Raw genomic sequence first — 13,058 nt, 5'->3', positions numbered from 1 at the left:
AAGTCTGTTAATGAATGTCACAGTTTTTCTGGATAGGACTTCAACATCTTGTTACATGATTATGTGTTGTGCAACCTTCCTCTTATGCTCCATGGTGAGGCTGCATTAAGCTCAAAGCATTGATAGGACAAGCAGGCATTTTCACTGATTTGGGGAACTGAGGCTACCAGTAACAATAGCCAAACAGTTATGGAAGCACTGAGTCAGTATAATGATGAATTTCAGCTAGATGTTGCTGGACATCCCCCATCATGGGAATGAGGCGGTCTCTATCTGATTTGCTGCAACACTTAGGCCTAGTACACACGAGAGGATTTATCCGCGGATACGGTCCAACGGACCGTTTCCGCGGATAAATCCTCTCGAGGATTTCCGCGGATTTGGATCCGATGGAGTGTACTCACCATAGGATCGAAATCCGCGCCGAAATCATATCGCGATGATGTGTCGCGCCGTCGCCGCGATGATGACGCGGCGACGTGCGCGACGCGGTCATATAAGGAATTCCACGCATGCGTCGAATCATTACGACGCATGCGGGGGATCCATTCAGACGGATTGATCCGGTGAGTCTGTACAGGCCAGCGGATCAATCCGTTGGGATGGATTCAAGCGGATAGATTTGAAAGCATGTCTTCAAATTTTTATCCGCTTGAAATCCATCCCAGGGGATAAAAATCCGCGGAGACAGATCCGCTGGGTTGTACACACCAGCGGATCTATCCGCTGGAACTGATCCGCAGATCAATTCCAGCGGATAGATCCTCTCGTGTGTACGGGGCCTTAAAGGAGAAGTACAGGCAAAGCTCATTTGGCTGTACTTCTCCCATGGATCACAGGAGTGCACTTTGTTCTGCACTCCTGTGACCTGTTTTCAGCAGACAGTGGGCTGAAACCCGCTGTCGGCTGACATCACAGAGCCGGTCCAGGCTTGGGAAAGATTATGACGATGAAGTCGGGATAGCTGGGGAAATAGATTAAGTGTCTCTAGATTATCACACACCTCATTCCTGATATCAGAAATAAATGGAAAGAATGGGATTATAGCGATGCTTGAATAATGAACTATACCTATAAGGTAAAATGTATCAATCTTTATTGGTACATAAAAAGAAAAAGAAAGGTTCAGATAAAATTGATTAACAGAGCATATGCAGTTTAGCTATTAACTGGTCGCTGGTGTCCCACAGGGGCATGGATGTTCAAAAGTAGATGTTATATCCCAACATGTTTCGCCAGCATTGGCTTCCTCAGGGGATTATTTAGGACCACCAGTAATGACACAGCTCGAACGATAATAAAATACAAAAAAAGTTTATCAGTAATCAATTGTGGTATAAATAGAATGAAACCGGACCAGGGGAGGGCTGGGCCAGGGTGGCAATTGCCTCCCAGGCCGCCCTGACTTATGTTCAAAATGGCCTGGCAGCCACTGCCCGCTACCATTTTTTTTCTGGTCTAGGAAGTTGGGCCTGGGGCATGGCCACTGCGGCCGACCGCTAGCTGTTGCATTCCGGGAGTTGCAGTCCACGCTCAAGCTCCTGGTGGGTGGAAAACAGAGCAGCGCAGAGTAAACTACAACTCCCGGAGACTAGATTTTTGGAAGCAGGCAAAGGCAGTGTGTCCCAGGGAGTCAGGACGCAGGGCTGGGTGCTGGCTGCAACTTGACCCCAGGGCCAGAAGCATTACCCCCCCAGGAGGCTGTGGCATGCAAGGACCTGCTGAGATCACTGGGGTGAGACCCTGAAACCCATAGCTGACCCCCCCATACACCCCATGTAACCTGCCCCAGTGATCGATCAAGCTGCATTGATGGGCACTGGAGTTGGCTGCACTGGTGAGACTGCATTGAAAAACCAGATGGGCCATAGATGGTGAGCTGATTTGGCGGTTCAATGGCTACTTGACTGAACTTGCCCCCCCAGGCCTAAGGCTGCCAGCCCTCCCCTGAACGGGACTACATATACAGTACACACACATTGCATTGGTCATGGCCTCAAGAGTAAAACCCACCTCCGCCAATCCTGGTTAGAGGGCGCAAGAAAAGGAGGACCTTGGGATCCGCCCACATGCCTGCAAAGGCTCTCAACAAGCTGCTGAGAGCGTGAGCCGGCTGCTCCCACCCCCTCCACAGCCCAGCGCTCCAGTGAGCATGTGCAGGGGGGGCAAAGCAGAGAGCTGGTGACTGATAGTCACCAGCTCTCTACTGAGGAAGCTCTGAGAACCTGGCGGGGGACAGATGCAGCATCCACCTAGGTAAGTATGAACCTGAAAAAACAACAACGAACCCCATACTGAAATCAGAGTAGGCAGTTTCAGTCCAGGAGAGGAGTCTGTACAATTGTGCAAGACTAAAGGTATGGCCGGAGTTCAGCTTTAAACAAGCAGCCATTAGGCTAAGTAGATATAGATTTTGTACATAACTTCCCTTCATTTATGAAATGAAAATGAATAATGAATCTGACAGCCATAATACCTGAGATAAAAGAAAATGCAAGAGCCATTCTCACGGTAAAGAAAGGGGCATAATGGCCTCTGATTTATGTCAGGCGCCATAAAATGTGGACATTTTTTAACTATACGTAAAGATTATAGCCGGGGATATGACATTATCCCGAAAGAATTCATTATTTCGCACTAATAATGATAAGGACGACATTCCAAATGTACAGTTTTTTCCAGGTCATTGCTTCCGTGTAAAAATAAAAGACGCGTTTTACATTTTTAACACAGATTGATGACTTCCGGACCTGGCGACCCGCCATCGTTGTCAACTGACAAAACAGTGGTAATAATCCTGTAATACTAGAAACATTTTACATTCTGGGAAATGATCTTCAGCTCTTATCTGTCATTTCAGGGTATATATGGCAGTAACATATTGGAAGTGTATTGTGGGGTGCAGATCGAAATACCAGATGCCCCCTCTGGACGCTTCCTCTCCCTAGAGCAACTAAGGCAACATTTTGATGGTTTTCCTATGGATCATTACGTTATTGGCAGTTATCAGACTTTCTCCATAGACTAAACCCAAATATATGTTCCCCAGACAACCTAATGCCTCGTACACACGACCGATTTTCCCGACGAGAACTGCCATTTTTTAGATTGGTCGGGAAAACCTGCTCTATTTTTTCCCATCATGCTTCCCGTCAGTCTTTTTCTCATCGGTGTGTATGCTTTTCCGAGGGGAAAAAAACATGCATTCTCAGAATCAAGTATGAGACGGGAGCGCTCGTTCTGGTAAAACTAGTGTTCGTAATGGAGATAGCACATTCGTCGCGCTGTAATGGACTGAAAAGCACGAATCGTCTGTAACAGAACCCCAAATGGGACAGGGGTTAACGCCGTTTAAGATATTCCATTTCGAACCCAAGACAGCTATCGACACTCCACAATCCGGCGAACACGACCCAAAGGAATTCCCCCAGTAACGAGACACAGCTCTGTTTGAGGTTCAAAACGAATAGACTCTTTATTGAGAAAATCAGGTGCTTATATACAGTTAATAACCAAAATGAACAATGACTCAAATCCACCCACATCATCACACAATGAGCCCAATACACATGTTTTTTGGTAGACATTCTGGCACCATCTCTGACATATCTTACATGAGCTAATTAACTAATCATTTACCCAGACAAGGTGACTCCGAGATATGACCTTTCAAGGTAGACATCCCGGCTCCTCTCACCTGCTATACAATACACATTCTTTCAGGTATATTTTCTTTTCATATATTCTGGAAGTGTCTGGTACAGACATCATATCTGGTGTGCATCATGGAGTGGAGTAACTAGCAGATGGCATAGATGGTGTGCAACGTGGGAATGCTATAGCAGAGAAATAGTGGAGGATCAGCAGAGCTGGGGGACCAAAGCAGGAGAAACTAGCAGATGTAACATGTGTTGAGCACCATGGGAGCAATATAGAGGAAGGTGAATCAGTAGAGCTGGGTGATCGGAGGATCTGCAGAGCTTGGGGTTACTACAGAGTGGGGATCAGCAGAGTAGGGGGAACAGCAGAGATTGGGGATACTACTAAGTGTGTGATCAGCAGAGCTGGGAGTTACTGAGTGAGGGATCAGGAGCACTGGGGGTTACTACTGAGTGGGGATCAGCAGAGCTGGGAGATACTACAGAGTGGAAGATGAGCAGAGCTGGGAGTTACTACTAAGTGGGAGATCAGCAGAGTTGAAAGGTTACTAATGAGCAGGGGATCAGCTGAGCTAGAGAATACTACTGAGTGGGGCATCAGAAGAGCTGGGGTTACTACTGAGCCAATGATCTGCTGAACAAGGTTACTAATGAGCTGGGGATCTTCTGAATGAGCTGGGGGTATTACTGAGTGGAAGATCAGGAGAGCTGGGGGTTACTACTAAGTGGGGATCAGCAGAACTGGAAGTGACTATTGAGTGGGAGATGAGCAGAGCTGGGAGTTACTTCTAAGTAGGAGATCAGTAGAGTTGGGGATACTACTGAGCCAGGGATCTGCTGAACAAGGGTACTAATGAGCTGGGGATCAGCTGAAGGAGCTGGGGGTATTACTGAGCTGTAAACAAATTTGACGAGAAAGTCAAAAAAACATGTAGGGGCGATTAAATTATTATCTGTGTGCCTAACAATGTGTAATGTGTGTTGCTTTTACTAAATTGTTGTGGTTGTTTTTTTCTCCCTGCTTTGCCACATCTCTGCTCCGTGTTGTTGGTAAACACAGGGCTCTGGCACTGTTAATCGCTAAGCTGATCAGAAAGTCCTGGCCATAAATCATTGGCCTGGACCTGATGAGCAACTTGTGCTGTACTGAATGACGGCACAGATGGGGCAGCGTGCGCACCTTCTACCCAAAAATGTGCATAGCAATTTGCCCAGGTAAAAGTGCATGTATGATTATTCTCTGCAAATGGGTTCAGAAATGGGTGCAAATGTAATTAGACCATTTTTTGTGATGGTTAAATGATTTTGATTGATTTAAAATGGAAAATACAGTATTTGGCCACTAGATGGGGCTAGGTGTCATAGAAATTGTCTATCATAGCTAGTGCCATCTAATGGCCAAATGTGGTATTTTTTCTTTTTAAACCAGTGGAAAACATTCAGCCAGAACAGGAAATAACCTAACAATTTTTGTCTTTTACACTTTCACAGAATGAATGGTTAATGCACTTTCACTGAGCGAATTACTATTCAAATGTTTTATAAATAGATCCCTCATGCCTCCGTAGAGAGATATCTCCCATACATCACTTGCAATAAACGTTCCATACAGCAAACATAGATAAAATATCACACTATATATTGCATTCCAAGAAAAGCTGTATCAAAAATAGTTCCTCCTCTGACAGATATCAAGATAGTTTGAAATCCATCATTCCGAGAAATAATCGCATGCAGCTATATGCTGGTGTATCTGGAAAGTAGATTTTCCTTCCGGCAGGATACAGAGTCCCTTTTATGATGCTCACAAATTATATAAAGTGATTCTCCTCTTATAACATTAATGGCAATGCTGGCAGAAGACCGGCGTGGATAGGAGCCATGGCCCAAAATCCGAAGTCTTCTCGTGGTGTAATTGGATACTTACACACACAGCAGGAGAATATTGATCGCAAAGATATAAGCCTGTAATGTCCTGAGAACCGTGAGGCCATTGTGCGTTGATATTGCGATCTGTTACCTGGAAATAACACCGGAAGATAACCTGTTCCCGTCTTGAAGAACTATATTGAAAGCGGGCAAATAACATAAACCCATTCCAATGTTAGAAAAATACTAAGGGCTAGATTCAGTAAGAAGTTACGTCGCCGTATCTGTTGATACGCCGTGTAACTTCTAGGATGCGCCTGCGTATCTTTTTTCTGTATTCAGAAAGCAAGATACGCCGGAATTTTGCTAAGATACGACCGACGTAAGTCTCTTACGCCGTCGTATCCTAGGGTGCATATTTACGCGGGCCGCTAGGTGGCGCTTCCGTTGATTTCGGCGTAGAATATGCAAATTAACTAGATACGCCGATTCAGAAATGTACGTGCGCCCGGCGGATTTTTTTACGTCGTTTACGTAAGGCTTTTTCCGGCGTAAGGTTACCCCTGCTATATGAGGAGTATCCAATGTTAAGTATGGACGTCGGGACAGCGTAAAATTTTGCGTCATTTTTTACGTCGTTTGCGTAAGTCGTTCGCGAATAGGGCTTTGCGTAAATTACATTCACGTCGAAAGCATTGACTATTTGCGACGTGATTAGGAGCATGAGCACTGTAATACGTTCACGGACGGCGCATGCGCCGTTCGTTAGAGACGTCATTTACGTGGGGTCATGTTTTATTTACGTAAAACACACCCACCTCTTCACAATTTGAATTCGGCGCGCTTACGACGGCAGATTTACGATACGCCGCCGTAACTTGGGGGGCAGGTTCTTTGTGAATCCAGCCCCAGCCTCACTAAGTTACGGCGGCGTAGCGTATCTCAAATACGCTACGCCCGCACAAACTTACGGCGGGCTATCTGAATCTAGCCCTTATTGTTCAAACTTTGTAGCATACAGGGTTCCCTTTTTTGTCCAACTATGTAACAGGTGAGCATCCTAGGCACCAGTCATGTGATCTGGAACTTTGGATAGTGGCACTACAGCGCCTTGAAAAAGTATTTATACCCCTTGAAATTTTCCACATTTTGTCATGTTACAACTAAAAATGTAAATGTATTTTATTGGGACTTTATGTGATAGACCAACACAAAGTGGCACATAATTGTGAAGTGGAAGGAAAATGATAAATGGGCTTCAAAATGTTTTACAAAAAAATTCAGAAAAGTGTGGCGTGAATTTGTATTCAGCCCCCCGAGTCAATACTTTGTAGAACCTCCTTTCTCTGCAATTACAGCTGCAAGTCTTTTTGGGGATGTCTCTACCAGCTTTGCACATCTAGAGAGGAACATTTTTGCCCATCCTTCTTTGCAAAATAACTCAAGCTCTGTCAGATTGGATGGAGAGCGTCGGTGAACAGCAATTTTCAGGTCTTGTCACAGATTCTCATTTGGATTAGGTCTGGACTTTGACTGGGCCATTCTAACACATGAATATGCTTTGATCTAAACCATTCCATTGTAGCTCTGGCTGTATGTTTAGAGTCGTTGTCCTGCTGGAAGGTGAACCTCCGCCCCAGTCTCAAGTCTTTTGCAGACTCAAACAAGTTTTCTTCTAAGATTGCCCTGTATTTGGCTCCATCCATCTTCCCATCAACTCTGACCAGCTTCCCTGTCCCTGCTGAAGAAAAGCATCCCCACAACATGAAGCTGCCACCACCAGGTTTCACAGTGGGGATGGCGTGTTCAGGGTGATGTGTAGTGTTAGTTTTCCGCCACACATATCATTTTACTTTTAGGCCAAAAAGTAAAATTTTGGTCTCATCTGACCAGAGCACCTTCTTCCACATGTTTGCTGTGTCCCCCACATGGCTTCTCACAAACTGCAAATGGGACTTCTTATGGCTTTCTTTCAACAATGTCTTTCTTCTTGCCACTCTTCCATAAAGGGCAGATTTGTGGAGAGCACGACTAATAGTTGTCCTGTGGACAGATTCTCCCACCTGAGCTGTGGATCTCTGCAGCTCCTCCAGAGTTACCATGGACCTCTTGGCTGCTTCTCTGATGAAAGCTCTCCTTGCACGGCCTGTCAGTTTAGGTGGGCGGCCATGTCTTGTTAGGTTTGCAGTTGTGCCATACTCTTTCCATTTTTCTTTCCATTTTTCCATTGAACAGAGCTCTGTGAGATGTTCAAAGCTTGGGATATTTATTTATAACCTAACCCTGCTTTAATCTTCTACACAACTTTATCCCTGATCTGTCTGATGTGTTCCTTGGCCTTCATAATGCTGTTTGTTCACTAAGATTCTCTAAAAAAACCTCTGAGGTCTTCACAGAACAGCTGTATTTTATACTAAAATTAAATTACACACAGGTGGACTCTATTAATTAGGTGACTTCTGAAGGCAATTGGTTTCACTAGATTTTAGTTAGGGGTATCAGAGTAAAGGGGGCTGAATACAAATGCACGCCACACTTTTCACATATTTATTTGTAAAATCAAATGTTGAAAACCATTTATCATTTTCCTTCCACTTCACAATTATGTGCCACTTTGTGTTGGTCTATCACATAAAATCCCAATAAAATACGCTGGGAGCAGTGACAGCTCAGCACTGGAGAGCTTTGTTTGACAGGTAAGTCATAATGGGCTATTATGTGGCACATTCTAGCAAATTATGGCATTAACCACCTATGGTCTGTTAAAAAAAAAATATTATCTCTTATTATCTCTTTACCACCCAATTAAATTAATGTGGTTTTAATTTCATGAAATTTGAACTAAGCACATATATCTGTAAATGTTTACTTATCTCTCGCCAAAGCTCTAAGTGTCGTTTCTCTCTGGTGCTTCCTTCCTCTGTTATCAGCGTGAGTCACTTCTGACAAGTTCTCCGATGCATGAGAGTTAGAAATTTGTGTTGGGGAGGGTGCCTAGAGGGGGATAAGCAGGGAGCTTGTCTATTCAGAATACAGCTCTGCATGATCCTTCGTTCCTCTGCCTATGTGGAAGGGGGTGTCTTCTTCTCCAATCATCTCTCACACAGTGTAAGTCAAGTCTCCCCACCCACACCTATGTACTGCTGAAAAATGGAGAAAGATTTTTAACATGATCTGTACTTCTCAAACAGTGTAGAAAGGGAGGACAGCAAATAAACATGTACAATTTATGTAGGGAGATTTGTTTCCTCTCTTTGTATCATCTGAGGCTGTTCACTTCACTGGGTATATGTGAGGGTTTGCATCCACTTTAACACCAAATACCGCCAATTAAAAGCTCTTTCTGTCTCAAAAAAATTATACATAAATAGGTAGATTCAGTAAGAGTTAGGCCGGCTTATCAGTAGATAAGTCGACCTAACTCAGAATCTACGCCGACCTATGTTTAAGCGTATGCTCAAACAGAGATACGCTTAAACATATCTAAGATACGACAGCTTGCGCTGTCCTATCTTAGGTTGCTATATTTTGGATGGCCGCTAGGTGGCACTTCCATTGCGGCCGGTGTAGAATATGTAAAAGAGTTTATACGCCGATTCACGAACGTACCCCCGGCCGCCGCAGTCGATTTACGCCGCTTCCGTAGCGCATTACAGGCCTAAAGTTATTCCATCTATTAGGTGGAATAACAATGTTAAAGTATGGCCGCCGTTCCCCCCGCGAGATTCAAATTTTTAACGTCGTTTGCGTAAGTCGTCCACGAATCGGGATTTACGTAGTTTACGTCCACGTCGAAATCAATAGGCCCGTGTGGGGTATGTAACCGCAATGCACACTGGGATATGTAGTCGCCTGGCGCATGCGCAGTGAAAAAAAAACGTCAAAAACGTGAGGTCAAGCCTCATTACCATCAAACACGCCCCCCTCCAAGTCATTTGAATTCGGCGCCCTTACGCCCGCCGTATATTAGCAGGCAAGAATATTGAGAATCATTACTAGCCTAGCTAATTTACGCCGGCGTAGCCTAAACAGGCTAAGCTACGCCGCCGTAACTTTGCACTATTGTACCTGAATCTACCTAAAAGTTTATTTGGGTACCATGTTACAGGACCGAGTAATTGTCAGTCAAACTATAATAGCACTGAACATTGAAACATGGCCTGGTAATGAAGGGGTATTACCGGCTGGTACTCAAGTTATTAAGAAGCTCAGTGAGCAAAATTTGGAGTTTCCACTTCAGCAAAATTTTGCTGTGAAATAAATTCTGCCCATCCCTGAACAGCGATCCTTGCTTACAACAGAATAGGCAATGAACACGTGACTCGGCAGCACCAAAAACCTGAAACCGGTGATTACAATAGAAGGCGGGTATATATTTTTTTGTACATTTATCCACATAGTGTTACTTATTAAATTTTGGGTACTGATACAGGAAAATAATGTTCTGAGCTAAAGGTCTGTTTTAATAAAACCGATCATCCTAACTGTAACCAAGATGTATAATGGGGTTTTGAGAGAAGAGAAAGGAGGAGGGGATTAGCTTTGGCTACATTATCTATTTGCATTTCATTTCAGCAATGAAATGGATGCCTCCCAGGATCCCATCAAACAATAGCACAGGCTGATGGGGCCCATTGTACGAGGGCATTTTGTCAGATCTTCCCTCCCCCTCCGCATGAAGATAGAGCGTTCCGTTATTTCCCATACTAATGAGTCACAGAGTACCTCTCCATCAGGAGCCTGAAGTGGGGATCGTGATTTGCTGCATGTGAAATCTCTCGGCAGGACATAATTAGATTTAGTAAATAAAAGTCATTTTTGCCGCTCTTCGTTCCCTGCCTGTAAACAAAGATATTTTCTGTAATTCCGTAGCCCTGACTCATCCTTTAAAACCGATGTAAACCCAATCACTACAATCTCATTAAATCTTTAATGAGTTCATCTAATTTCAAAAGTCATAGGGCCAGATCCACGTACCCTGGCGCATATTTCCGTCGGGCGTAGCGTATCTAAGATACACTACGCCGCCGTAACTTACTTTTTTTTCTTTGAATCCTCAAAGAATGCGCGCCGTAAGTCACGGCGGCGTAGTGTATCTTTGGCGGCGTAAGGGCGCGCAATTCAAATGTATGTGATGGGGGCGTGTTTTATGTAAATACGTTGTGACCCGACGTAATCAACGTTTTTTTTGAACGGGGTGTTTCCCAGTGCGCATGCTCGAAATTAAACCGGAACAAGCCCATGCTTACGACGGTGACGTCATTCTACGCAAATCCCTATTCACGAACGACTTGCGCAAACGACGTAAAAAATAAAAGATTCGACATGGGAATGACAGCCATACTTAACATTGAGTACGCCTCATATAGCAGGGGTAACTATACGCCAGAAAAATCCGAACGCAAACGACGTAAAAAAATTCGCCAGCCGGACGTACGTTCGTGGATCGCCGTATCTAGCTAATTTGCATACTCGACGCGGAATTCGAAGGAAACGCCTCCTAGCGACCGCCGGAAAAATGCACCTATGATCCGACGGCGTACTAAGACGTACGCCTGTCGGATCGAGCCCAGATGCAGTCGTATCTTGGTTTGTAGATACAAAACAAAGATACGACGCAGGAAATTTTGAAATTACGCGGCGTATCAATAGATACGCCGGCGTAATTCTTCTGTGGATCTGGCCCATATTCTATATTATGAAATCTGCAGATTTTATTCAAATAAAACATGGCGATCCTGCCATGAATCCCTTGTGACGGACCGCCTGGCACCCCGACTGAGTGCCACCACCAAACAATATCTCCTGCCCGCTGAAACTTTCCATCATGCTGGTAGCTAATACCAGCCCTTTACCTCAAGCATCAGACTCACACAAGATGTTGAGGTAAAACCAAGGGCATAACTGTTTATTGAAACCCAGACACATACTGTACTTTATACCCCAAAGAGGACATTCCCCTCTAGGGGATATTAGCATAGATGAGACGTACAACCAGTAAAAACAAGACAATGCAACCTTGATCTACCGTATATACTCGAGTATAAGCTGAGTTTTTCAGCAAATTCTTTTGTGCTGAAAATGCCCCCCTCGGCTTATACTCGAGTCGCCTTTTTGCGCCTGATCTCCCGGACTCTGAGAACCCGGTAGCCTCCCTCTTCCTCTACAATTGTGCAAAGTTTGTTGTCCGGGGGACCTACGACCGGGAAGCACCGATTTTTCAAAGCCAGGCACCCCTTCCAAAGACTCCCATGTTAAATGGTAATTGCTCCGCTGACTTTGGGGACCCAGTACCAGCCGGTCCTGGACCCGGAACTTGAAACACATGTAGCCAAATTTCTCCTCTACAAGTGTGCAAAGTTTGTTTTCTGGGGGACCTACGGCTAGGGAGCACCGATGTTTTTAAACTGGGCACCTCTTCCATAGACTCCCATGTTAAACGTCAGTCTAGTCATGGGCACAGTGAGGCATGGGCACAGTGAGGCATAGGTACAGTGAGGCATGGACACAGTAAGGCATGCACATGGACACAGTGAGAAAAAATGAGGCACAGTGAGGCCTGCAGATGGACACACTAGGCTTATACTCGAGTCAATAAGTTTTCCCATTTTTTGTGGTAAAATTAGGTGCCTCGGCTTATATTCGGGTCGGCTTATACTTGAGTATATACGGTAATTAATAACTAAGCACCTAGACCAGCCTTTTTCAACCAGGGTGCCCAGGCACTCTGGGGTGCCTTGAGGTTTCTTCAGGGGTGCCTTGGCAAAATGCCCAAAAATTGCCCCATAATTGGATACAAGCCAGTGGGTACCTGCCTTCTTGTTACATAAAGTCCCATGTTTTCATTGTACACCATTACAAACTTCTAGCTGCCAAACTGCTGACTGTTTTGCTGTTGGAGACAATTCCAAACATGCAGTTCATGGAGTTTTTGCTGTATGGTCAGCACTCAAGCCTCGTACACTCTCGGCAAAAAGCTGCTGGGAGAGCTTTTTGCCGTGAAAACTGCGCGCGTGTATGCTTTCTCGGTGAGAAAACTGCCGGGAATCCCGACGAGAAAAATAAAGAACCTGCTCTCTAATTTCTCGTCGGGATTCGCGGCAGAGTGTTTCCTGCCGAGAAAACCGTTTGTCAGTATGCTTACCTGTCCCCAGGTAAACCCACGCATGCTCCATGAGACTTCGACGCATGTGCGGTAGCATACAAGGGTAGTGTGGGGTGAAGAAAGATGGCGGCGACGGCATTGAATGTGACGAGCGCCGGCTCGTCGTAGTCGATGACGTCAGTGGGGTAGATTCAGAGAGCAATTGCGTCTGCGTAACCATAGTTACGCAGCGCAATTGCTTACTTGCGCCGGCGTATCGAATGCTCCTGATTCAGGAACCTCGATACGCCGACTGCAGCCTAAGATATGCCTGGCATAAGGCTCTTATGCCGTCATATCTTAGGCTGCATTCTTACGCAGGCCGCTAGGTGGCGTTCCCGTAGTGGTCAGCGTAGAGTATGCAAATTGCATACTAACACCGATTC

At 45.1% G+C, this 13,058-nt stretch overlaps 1 protein-coding gene across 1 annotated transcript in view; it reads left to right on the top strand.

Annotated features, from left to right (window-relative positions):
- The window catches only part of ST6GALNAC5 (ST6 N-acetylgalactosaminide alpha-2,6-sialyltransferase 5), a 200,774-nt gene that overhangs the window by 23,447 nt on the left and 164,269 nt on the right, over positions 1-13,058 (top strand). The gene's annotated exons all lie outside the window — the stretch shown is intronic.

The sequence above is a fragment of the Rana temporaria genome, chromosome 7 (genome assembly GCF_905171775.1).
Source record: "Rana temporaria chromosome 7, aRanTem1.1, whole genome shotgun sequence".
NCBI classification, from domain to species: domain Eukaryota; kingdom Metazoa; phylum Chordata; class Amphibia; order Anura; family Ranidae; genus Rana; species Rana temporaria.
The sequence above is the reverse complement of the archived record's forward strand: the minus strand, read 5'-3'. Positions and strand labels throughout refer to the sequence as shown.